This window comes from Neofelis nebulosa, chromosome 2 (genome assembly GCF_028018385.1).
Source record: "Neofelis nebulosa isolate mNeoNeb1 chromosome 2, mNeoNeb1.pri, whole genome shotgun sequence".
NCBI classification, from domain to species: domain Eukaryota; kingdom Metazoa; phylum Chordata; class Mammalia; order Carnivora; family Felidae; genus Neofelis; species Neofelis nebulosa.
Genome location: NC_080783.1, coordinates 202,065,796 through 202,078,003, shown reverse-complemented (window position 1 = coordinate 202,078,003; position 12,208 = coordinate 202,065,796).

Sequence of the window (12,208 nt, the reverse complement as noted above, 5' to 3'; positions counted from 1 at the left end):
TTGGGCACACTACCCTCACCACCCCACCGAGCAGAATAGGCTTCTTTTGGCGAGGAAGCAAAGGGCGAGTGCCTGCCCCGGAGCAGAGCCCAGGCTTAGCTGGAGGCTCTCAGCTCACTGGGATTGAAAGAAGGTTGGCTCCGACCCCATCCCTCACCCTCCGCGCGACTTCTGCAAAGTCTCAGGCTTCAATTGTGTGGCTCTGGCTTCCTGCTTCTGCTGAATTCTAGCAGCTGTTCCCTTTATTTCTGCCCTGGAATTGACTCAAACATAGGATGCGGCCCATTTCTTCTCCCGAGAAACCATGAATACCAGGCTGCTTTGTGAGCAGAATTTCACTGAAGATGTGTCGGTGTGAGGAAGTTACATAGCGCTGCTCAGCACCCGACTGAAAGTGGCACGGAGACGTTCCTGTTCTTCGGGGCTGTGGCCACCAGGCATTCCTCCCTCCTCCCTCTCCCTCTCTCCCTCCTCCCAGCCCCCACCCCTCGCGGTTGCCTTCCCCGGCCCCCCCCCCCCCCCCCTTCCACCCTGCCTCCATCGCAGCTCCTGCCACCACGATGCCCCAGGGGCTTCCGGGCCTCAGATCCTCACGTGACTCCAAACAGTTTGGGCTGTTGGGCCTCCAGCCCCGCCTTCTCTTCCCAACTGCTACCGGGCTGTCTCTGCCGGACCAGACCCAATAGAGGCCTCAGAACAAAGGGGCCTTTTTATTTAATGCAGCAGGATTTACTCTCTGGAGAAGGAAGCTGTGGTTGTAAATAACAATGGTCCCCTTCTGGGCTCCTCCAGGTGCATCGGAAATTCAAATTTCAGAATAAGCTGACAGCCAAGAGAGTCCTCCCCTGTGTCAGGACCTGCCCAAACACCCCCAAAGTTCACAGCGAAGGACACAGCTGCTTCTCCAGAGCCTGAGGAGGTCAAACCAACCTGCATTTGAAAGACACTGTCCTATAGTTTTCTAAAACACTGTCCTTCAAACTGGTGCCCCTGGATGCCTTCAGGGGTTCCTCTGCCTGGCCAGCAGGTTCTCTGCCTCTGAGGCTCAAAAGCTTCAGAGATTCCTTTTGGGAGCCTGTTGAGAGTGGTTTTGAGAGCTGAAGAAGAGGGGGAGGTCCCCTGCCCTTCTCGCGCAGAAGTGCCAGCATCCCCACCAATGTTTCCAGAACCATCTCCGGACCGGGATAGCTCAGAAGGAAAGCCCACTCCGCACTCCAGCTCACCAGAAGGCAGGGTCCCACCCTAGCCCCCATGCATCTGCACACAACCTCCCAGGGACGGACCCAGACCCAGGTCTTGTCTGTTGCCTGGGAAGCGCTGCCTTCCCCCAGGGGAAGCCTCGACCTCAATATCCTCACTCACGCTATCCCACATGCATTTTCGTGGCTCTCCTGGGGGCCTCTCCCAGGGACCTCTCCCCTCTACGCAGGGGGATAGGGGTGGGGTTTGGCCACAGGCCTGATGAAAGCAGGGGGGTAGAGGGAGCTTCAGAGTTCTGGTTGCCCCAGGGGCAGCTAGGAGGGAGGGGAGCATAGGAGAGGAGGAAAGGAGGGAGAGGAGCTGGCTGGAGTGACAGACCCTGGGAACGTGAGAACCGAGAGAACCGCAGGGTCAGGTGGCCTCAGGGCTTTTAAGAACACAATGTCTCTTGAGCCGCTTTCTGCTGTGTGCTGTGCCATTAGTAAAAGTCACACGACAGCCTGTATCCAGGACGGCTCTGGGAGCCAGGGAAAATATTCCCATCCCTTGTCCCTTGTTTGGGTCAATTCCAGGGTAGAAATAAAGGCAACAGCTGCAAGAAGTCAGCAGAAACAGGACAGTGGCCATGAGAACATGAGCCCTGAGGACAGGCAGAAATCTCCAGGCGGTCTTTGGCTAGTCATGGGGTTTGCACACACCTGGCTCCATCTCCTGGGGCCGAGGCCGCAGTTGGAGACTGGGTTACATTTTGGGGGCAGACATTGATCCTTCTCTGTGCCGAGAGCGTCAGAATGTGGTCCCTGGACCAGGAGCATCTGGAAATTCGTGAGAACGTAGATTCCTGACCCCACCTCAGGCCCACCTAGTCAAGCCCTGGGGTGGGGGTGGGGGTGGGGTGCGGTGCGGGGAGAGGGGGCCAGAAATCCGAGTTGTAACAAACCTCTGGGTGATTCTGACGCATCTGGAGTTTGAGAAGCACGGGTCAAGGCTAACAGAAACCCAATTTCGTTCAGGTGTTCTGTAACTGGGCACTCCCATTCCTCTCTGCCAGGTGTGGGACCCTGTTCTGCTCAATGAGACAGAAGCGGGTTCTGGAAAAACCCCCGTCTCTCACAAAACAAGGAAGACATCTGAGGAGAGAGCTTGCTCTGGCCTTGTGCTTTTGGATGCTGTCAGAGGCCACGTGGGCAGAGGGCTTGAAAGTGGGGGCTCCGCAGACTGTTGGCGCGAGTGTCCTTGGGTAGAGGGCAAAGGGAAGGAAGGAGAATATAATAATGGTAGGAATGCCTGGGTGGCTCAGTCGGTTGAGTGTCCGACATCGGCTCAGATTATGATCTCACGGTTCATGAGTTCGAGCCCCGCGTCGGGCTCTGTGCTGACGGCTCAGAGCCTGGAGCCTGCTTTAGATTCTGTGTCCCCCTCTCTGTCCGCCCCACCCCTGCTGTGCTTTGTCTCTCTCTGTCTTTCAAAAATGAATAAACATTTAAAAAAAAAAAAGTGATGGTAATTTCCGCCCGCACTTACAAGGGTTTTCCACACACCAGGTACTGTTCTATGGACTTAGCACATTTCACCTCATAACAGTTCTAGGATGTAGGCTCTGTTATGCCCGTTTTATAGGCAAGAAAACAGAGGCGCAGAGAGGTTTAAATCACTTGGATTCAGGATTCAGACTCAGGCCAGCGGATGCAGCCATTGGAGTTTTTACTAAGTACAACAGGAAGCTGTTGGAAGATTGTAAGCAGGGGTGGCAGTTCTGATTTGTCTTTCTTTTTTTTTTTAAGTTTATTTATTTATTTTGGGGGAGAGAGAGAGAGAGAGCACGAGCAGGGGAGGGGCAGAGAGAGAGGGGGTGAGAGAGAATCCCAAGCGAGCTCCACACCGTCAGCACAGAGTCCAATGCAGGGCTCAACCTCATGAACCGTGAGATCATGACCTGAGCAGAAATCAAGGGTCAGATGCTTAGCCTACTGAACCACCCAGGTGCCCCTGTGATTTGCCTTTTAAAAGTCATGGGGGAAAAAAAGTCACAGAAACACTTTGCTTATAAAATTTTCCAGGTGGCTGGGGACAAGCCAGCCACACTTGCCCCGCCTGCTCTTCAGCCTCTTTCTTGTCTCTGAGACATCACCTTCCACCATCATTAGGGAAGCCAGAAGCTTGGGTGACTGTTTGGGACCAGGGTGACTCAGATGCTGACGGGTCCTGGGAGGACCACGGATCCCAGTCACCCTGTGGGGAGGAAAACAAACAGCACCAGATCACCATGGTATTTGTTAAATACAAGAATGGAAAGACGATGTTTGGAGAGTGGGCTTGTAGGTGATTTTTTTTTTTAATCTGAATTTTTACTCTTTCTACCAGTTGGCAATGTATCGCCTCTTATTTAAAAGCCAGTTTTATTGTGTGTAAAAAGAAGGAAGAGGGGCCAGAACTCAGCCCTCTCTGGCTGGTTGGCTTCCACTGGTACCAGCTTTAGCTGGAATAGTCATAATGGTGGCTAACCCCGGGAGACTGTTGACAGTGTGCTGGCTCCTTTTCTCGGTGCTTTCTGTGACATGTAGTAGCTCATTTAATCCTCGCTAGCTTGGCCAAGGTCACGAAGCAGAGGCGTGCCAAGCTAGGGTCCTGCCTCTCAACTATGTACTAGGCTGCTTTTCTAGAAATTGTTTCCAAGTGCCTGTGGATGAAAGCCTGTCCATCCTTTCCTCCCTCTGTAGTGAAAATGATCTCGATTCTGTGCTATGTAGGATTCCTCAGGTGGGGAGCTGGGGGAGAAAACAGAGAAGACAGCCAGGAGGATCCCACAGTTGTTCAAATCCCTGAAAGCCTACACAAAACTCATTCTTCCTGCAGGTGTCTGTCCACAGAACCATCAGCCTAGATCCCTGGCTCCAGAGATTTTCATGATCCGTGTGGGTAGAGAGGGGTGGCCATTTGAGGCTATCTGAGCATTACGATTAAAAATTTGTGGCTTCAAATCCCAGCTCTGCCACATAGCGGGGGTGATAACTTTTTGGGTCTTAGTTCTTTCTTTGGTAACATTAAGATCTTGGCAGTTGTCAGCACCAAAAGGCATAATGTAAGTAAAGCTCTTAGCACAGTGCCTGGCACATGGTGAGCACTTATTCAATGATGGTTATTGTCATTAGTCAGCAAGAACCTACTGAGTACCTACTTTGTGCCCAGCGCTGTGCCCACAGCAAATTTCCCTGCAGGTGCCAGAGCCCAGCAATTGCCCCAGGTTCCAAATACCCACAGACATAACGTGTCAGCAGAAAGAAGAAGCCAGAGCTAGAAACCCCTAGCACGTCCACAGAGCATAAGATGGGGTTTGAGTGAAACCTCAGCCTTCTAGAGCAGCCCTGCTGACCCCTGGTTTATAGACATCAGAATGGCATGTACACTTTCTTCCTGGCTGGCAGAGGTCTGACTTTTCAAGGTTTTGGGGGCAATGTACCCGGGTCGGGGGTGGGGGTGGGGGCAGGTTGTAACTTGTGTCTTGTCTCAACCAAGTATACAGGATATGATTTTCCTCTTCCCTTTTGCCAGCACAGAGCTTGCTCGGAGTTGCTCAGGGAGTAAGCAGGCAAGGCTAATCTTTCCATCTGTGTGGTTTAGGGGTGGGTATGTGACAAAGAATGAATAGTGGGACCTACCTCACAGGATCGTTGGGAGAATTAAATTCAAGGTAACGTGTAAAGTGCTGAGAACAGTGACAGGCATTTAGTAAGTGGACAATTGATGTTAGCTGATTTTATCTTTCACTTCTACCACCCTCTCCCTCTTTTTCAGCTACTTTGGACATTCTTTCTGTGCCTTAAATCACCATTTACAAACACTCAAGTAAATATTTGCATTTTTCCCTCCTCCCTTGTAGCATATCTAACTTTATCACCAATGGAATGTAGTAGGAGCGGGACGCACAACTTCCAGGAATTGCCTTTAAGTGGAGGGATGTCTCCACTTTTGCCTGTCTCTTCCCCTTTCCTCTTTCCCGCTCGATGAAACATAGGTGTGATGGCTGGAGCTGGAGCAGCCATTTTGGACCATCAGGCAACAGCTGAATGTGGAGGATTTTGGAGCAAAAGTCTGGGTCCTGAATGATTGTGGTGCCACCATACCAGCCTGGACTACCTTTCTAGACATATGCATGGCAAAAGTAAACTTCTGTCTTGTTTAGGCCACTGTTATTTCTTTTTTTTTTTTTTAATTTTTAGATATTTTATTTATTTTTTTAAAGTAAAGTCTACACCCAATGTGGGGCTTAAACTTACAACTCCCCAAGAATTGCACACTGTACTTACTGAGCCAGCCAGGTGCCCCAAGAACCCTGTTATTTTGGTTAACTGAAATGATTCCAAACTAATATAGGAATAGAACTTGGATTTAGACCCAGGCTTGCCTGATTATGGCACTCCACCGGTGTAGATGGCAGACTATCTGAATCAGAATCATAGGGTGGGGAGCTTGGTTCGAATGCATATTCCAGGGCCCCACTTCAGCTCTGCTGATCCCGACTCTTGAGGGTGGGGACTTGGGCAATTCTATTTTAAGCAAGCTGCTCACCCAGAGAGTTCTAATGTACACTCATGTGGGAATACAGCCTATCCATCTATCCCTTCTTGCAAGTTTTTAGAAAATCAGGAGTCCATTCTGATCCTTTGGGAGGAACTAAAGGCAGGTAGAATTGAGGGGCCTCACACAACAGGATTCTAAGGAGGAGGAAGGGTCAAGAATCAGGCTTCAGATAATCTACATCCTCCCCCTCTTCCGGGAGGCAGCTGTGTCCCCTGGGGTCTTAGATGGTGTGGAGGACCAGCTGCTTCCTCACCCCTGCTCTTACACATGGTTGTTGCTCCAAAGCTGGAGTCCTCTGGAATTCCGAGTGTCTATGGCATATTGAGATGCTCTTATGGAACCCGGGACAAGCCCCAGGAGGCAACTCTCAGCTCAGGAGCCAGGATTTTAGTGCTAAGCTGTGCCCTCTTTGCAAGCCACTAGTTTTTTGAGAAACAGCTCATGCCTTTCATAAGCTGTTGGGCCTCAGGGGAGACTAAAAGCCTGACACGAGGCACCTGGGGACCATGTGATGCGGGCTGAATGCTGTCTGACCTTGCCACAAAGTCAGGGTGTGCCCAGTGGCGTCTGTCGTCAAAGGGAGAAGGCACACGTAGGAGAGGGGCTGGGCCCAGGCATGTCCTAAAGCCTGGGTGAGCTGCTGAGCGGAGATCGCACTCCCCAGAGTCCCTTCCTGGGCTTCCAGCCACCCCTCCCTTCACTCACACCTCAGACTCAGGTCCCCATGACCAGTTGCCCAAAGATTGAAAACTCGGGCAGGGGCCAAGCAGAGAGGTCGGGGTACGCTTGCGGCAACATGAGTGGGGGCCAGAGCTCACGGGCAGAGCACCAGCAAGGACGGGGTCCCTGCCTGGGGCTGAAGGCACCGGGGGGCAGAGGACTCCAGTCCCCAGCTATGTGTTCCATTTTCAAAGGCGAGTATGAGAATGACCTTGGGGGCGATGGAAGGGAATGAACGCTAAAGCGGTCGGTACTTAAGGGTCAGCTATTGGGGAAAGCATGGTCTGGAGGCCCGGGGCGGGGCCGGGGTGGGGGGCTGTGTCCCGCCTCACCCCACGGGAGACTGAGTTCAGGCATAGCCCCTCCTTTGGGGACAGGGAGCCATCCCCGGCTTGCTAGTTGCCAGGCAACCTAGGATGAGCCTTCGAGGTCATTTCTCAGACAATTCTGAGCTCTCTCCACAGCCTGTTAACAGATGGTTCCACAAGCAACCAGCCCCAGCCAGAAACCGTCTGCCGTGGCACGGCTGCCCGTTTCCGGTAGCACCAGTGACAAGAAACCCTTCCAGAACTTCCAGCACTATGTTGTCCATTTGGCACGGAAGGGGAGGCAGCCTGAGGTCAGGCTCTACGTCAACTCTGGTGGGGGCTAGTGGTCTTGCCAGGTGGGCAGGGCCCTGGAAGGAGGGCCACTGGAGGTTCGTGACAAGCAGGTAGCATGTGGCTCCATTCTCAGAATGGGCCCAGATTGCAAGAGAATGCTTGTCCCAAGTGACGGTCCTCCAAAGAACACCCCTTGAAAGGAAGCTCTTAATCGCACCTTCCCTTCTGTTTTTAGGACTTGGACAAAATTCGAGAAGTTCCCTCCACCTCAGCTGGGCCTTAGTATTGATGCTTCTAATCGCAATGGGACTTAAACTTTTAGGACAAGAGATACAGAGCATTCACAGTCCTTTCCCTGTCCCATTATTCAGATCTAAGATAATGCTGAGCAACATTTGACTATTATTCCCTGGGGACGGAACTGGGCAGAGCTGGGTCGTGACTCCTACTCATTTGAGGCAGCTTCAGAGGTGACATCCCAGTTTGACTTTCTTGCCTTATTTGAGGCACAAAGAGCTTCAACTTTCTAATAGAAATGTTAAACAGCAAGCCAGCATTTTTTTTTTTTTTCCAGGACAAGGACAAATTCCCGTAAGAATTTTGCAATCATCACATGTTCTCTTTCCCCTTGATGCAATATGTATAATTTATCTTCTGGTATAACTTGCTTGATAGCCACAGTTTGTTAATTCCATCTGCTTCCAAAGAGGAGGACAAGTTGTTACACAGCAATGTCCTGGGTTCTGCGTCTCCCATAAGCCACAGCTGGTCAAGAACCTAGTCAACAAAGGGCCAGCAACTTGCCTACCTGCAGGAGATCCTTATTGTAGGATTGGGTTTGCTGTCCTACCCTTCCTCTGCTCTCTCTGTACCTCTATTCATCAACTTACTGAATGCCACTGGTAGGCATTATCTAACACAGCATTGTCTCCCACCAAGAAGGTCATGTCTCTGTGAAGACTGAAGACGTACACCAATAGGGCAATGCCCATGGAGACCCAGTGGTTTTGCCTTGTGCCCATCACCTGGGACTGGGTGGCCTTAAAGCACAGTGGACCACCCTATGGCGGGCTCAGGTATGGTGTGAGCTGAGAGTCAGTACCTCGTGGAGCCCACCAGTCTTCAGGTTGTGGGGTGTGCACTGAGCTAGTAACAACACTAGCTGGTTCTCCTGGAGTAAAATACGTGGGGCTGGGAGCAAGTTGGGGGAGGTCAGAGCGGTCCATACTTAGTACCCAGGGGGAGAACCGGGTCTATCAAGAGATGCAAAAATGCTTCCTCTGAATCGGAAGCTGAGACTGGCCACTGAGAAAAAAGATCATAAAGTGCATTATGGTGGTGGCTAAGGAGTTGACCTTGACTATGAAAAGGAAATGGAGGCTGCTATTACACAGAGATAGGGAGGAATCTGGAGAGAGCCTAAGGTGAGATGGGACCATCTGGGGCACTTCCTACTTCCTCCAGGCCCAGTGATAAAGTAAATGGAGGATTTTCGCCCGACATGGGTGGAAATACACCCAAGAATTGTGGTTTTTTTCATCATGAGTGGATCCTCCAGCTGCGATGTTGGCTATGGGTGAAAACAACACAAAATAGGTAGAGCCAGAGAGAAATACTGTCCGTGGAGGACCAACAGTATCGGAAGCCTGTGGGCGGGTCCTGCGGAGGGTGGTGGGGGCCAGCCTGGGAGAGTGAGGGGAAGCCTGGCCCGATCAGACCAGTCCCTCCTAGAGAGTAACCCATGACCCTGAGTCCTTCCAGCCTCTCCTCCTTCCCTCTCTAGCCCCTGGTGACAGCTCTCTTCCTGTAGGGATGGACGGGGACAACTGGCCCCAAAGAATAGTTTGGTCTGGGTTTCTTCCTCCCCACAACACCTTTCTGAAACGGTCCATAGTGGTATGTCCAAGTTTGGCTCTGGCGTGACTTGTATATAAACTTCAGTTGCTAAGTTTGTCATAATCGTTACATCGCAATAGATTTCTAGTTATAGAACTATTCAGATATCTTTTTTGGGGATTCCGTTTTGGAAAGTAATAGTTTTCTAGAAATTTGTCTATATTGCCTAAATTTTCTTTTTTTTTTTTTAAGTTTATTTATTTTGGGGGAGAGAGAGAGAGATGCGCGTGCACACGAGTGGGGGAGGGGCAGAGAGAGAGAGAAAGAGAGAGAATCCCAAACAGCCTCTGCACTATCAGCACGGAGCCTGACGTGGGGCTTGAACCCATGAACCATGAGATCATGACCTGAGCTGAAACCAAGAGTCAACAGTCTCAGTCAACGACTGAGCCACCCGGGAGTCCCCATGTTGCCTACATTTTCAAATATATGGGCATAGAATTGGTCATAATATCTTCTTTCAGTTTAAAAAGCTGATTATAACATACAACCCACAGAAAGGTGCATAAAATATAAATGCACAGTATAACATATAGTTATAAAGCAAACATCCGTGTAATCACCACCCAAGGCAAGAAATTGAATACTGACAGCACCACCAGAATCCACATGCACCCCTTTTCAATCCTATCCCCTTCTTTCCTCTTAGGGGTAATCACTCTTGCATTTTTATGGTAATCTCTGTCTAGTGTTATAGTTTTATCGTTCTTTATAGTTTATCCATCCTTGTGAGATACAGTGTGGATTTTTTCTTTTTTTGATCTTTATATAGATGGAGCAATTCTCTGTGTATCTTTTGTGTTTGGCTTCTTTTGCTCAGCATTGGACTTGTAACATTAATCCATGTTGTTGGGAGGTTCTAGTTTGTTTCTTTTCATTGCTGTTTAACCTTCTGTGATGGGATTATAACAAAATTTATTTATCCCCTTTACTATCGATAGGCATTTTGATTGTTTCCAGTTTGGGGCTACAGAAATCATTCTTCTCTGAACAGTTTTGTATGTGTCTCCTGGGACACAGTGCACACACTTCTGACAGCATTTTTCCAGTAGTGGTGTTGCTGGGTCGCAGGGTATGAAATATTTGTACCACTGTACTGGAAAATGCCAAGCCTTCCCCAAAGTAGTTAGGCTAATATTCACCAACAGTCTGTGAGAGCTGCTGTTGTACCACACCCTGGTCACCGCCTGGTCTTGCCAGACCTTTGAATATTACCCAACTGGCTTGTGTATGATGGTATTTTGTTACAGTTTTGTGCTTTCCCGCTTTTTTTTAATGGAGTTTAGGACTTGTCCATATATTTGTTGGCCATTTGGATTTCTTATGTGTGTGTGTGTGTGTGTGTGTGTGCACGTGAAGCGTGTATTGATTTCTTTGCCCATTTTTCTATTGGGTGGGTTTGTCTTTTTCTTGCTGATTTCAGGAGTTCTTTATATACTCGAGACAGGACTCCATTAGCTGTTATGTATGTTCAAGTATTACCCCATTGCATGGCCTGTCTTTTTATTCTCTTTATGGAGTTTCTAAATTTTTATATAATTCAATGTATCTGTCTTTTCCTTTATGGTCACTCACAGTAGCTTTTTCCCTCATCTGTGTGGTTGGCAGTTCACAGTTTTAAGAACATAATTTGGTGAAACTCTTGAGGCTCAGGATGAGGGTGCATTTCTTCAGAGGGCATCTGCATTTGCTTCTAGCAGGTGCTAGGGGCATTAGAAGCCCAGGATCATTTTAAACTAAATTCACATCTGAGTATTTGTAGACCACAGTGGGTGATGGGAGTCTGGTATGCAGTTCTGCTCGAGAATAGCTTCAGGACGCAACTTCTCAGGACTGAGATTTTTCTTTGTGACACTGTGGTATGTTTCCTTGCAGTCCCTGGGGGGGGGGGGGGTATAGGAGTGGTTTCTTCTGGTTCACTCTTGCACTGAGAATGTGGCCCTTAGAAGATTCTCGTTCTTGGTTATGTCCTGGGCTTTGTGAGACCAAAGAAACCCAAAACCCCAAGGTATCTTATTGGCAAATGACCTCCAAAGCTTGGCTTCCATCCCTCACTTCACTTAGATTTTGCCTGGTTATTCATTACAAGCTTGTTAGCTCTTTTCAGGAAGATGTTTTTGGGCAGATGCTGACCAGAAACTTCACTCCCAAAGACTTATGTACTAAGATGTTAATTGGAAAATTAAGTATAGTACATAAAAATGAGGTGTAATAGGTAATATTCAAAGAAAGGGAATTATTAAATTATGATTTCATATCTGACAATTACCATGCTTGTTTTCTAAAATACCCCCCATGGCTGGGGCGCCTGGGTGGCGCAGTCGGTTAAGCGTCCGACTTCAGCCAGGTCACGATCTCGCGGTCCGTGGGTTCGTGCCCCGCGTGGGGCTCTAGGCTGATGGCTCGGAGCCTGGAGCCTGTTTCCGATTCTGTGTCTCCCTCTCTCTCTGCCCCTCCCCCGTTCATGCTCTGTCTCTCTCTGTCCCAAAAATAAATAAAAAACGTTGAAAAAATAAAATAAAATAAAATAAAATACCCCCCATGGCAAAGATTGCTGGATGTCCACCAAAACCTATTCTCTCCTTCTTTTGCATTTCGTAGAGTTATCTAGCTGCCCAGGTAGCAGCCATATTTTCCAGGCTCTTTTGCGGCTGGGTAAGGCCGTATCATGGGTTAGTGTCAATGGATGTGGACAGAAGTGATGCGTGGCATCTCCAGACACCTTAACACCTCAGCTACATTCCCTTTCATGTCCATCTCCCTCCCTCCAGGCTGAACATGGACCCTGTTTTGACCAGAAAGACAACCCCTTGGGGGATGTCAGAACCGGAAGATGGAAGGGACCTCGTCACTGAGAGGCTTCAGAGAGCAGAGTGGCCCCAGCAATCTGGACCACTCATCTCAGGACTGTTATGTGAAGAAAAAAAATCCCATTCGGTTTGCACATTTGGGGGATATCTTTGTTACAGGCACTTTTGCCTTTTCCTTAACAACACACACCTGCTTAATAATGCTCCTGTCGCCTGGAGGTGTCCGGGCCATGTCCCCCTGTTCTCATCAACTTCCTTCAGAATTTGCTTCTCTTTGGATCTCCGCTATATTTTATGATTCATTATTATAATCACATCCCTGCAAACATGAACTCCTTAGCCCCTCTTTTGTTTTGTCTTGCTTACTTGGCGAAAGCCATTCTGGTACCTGTGCTCAGG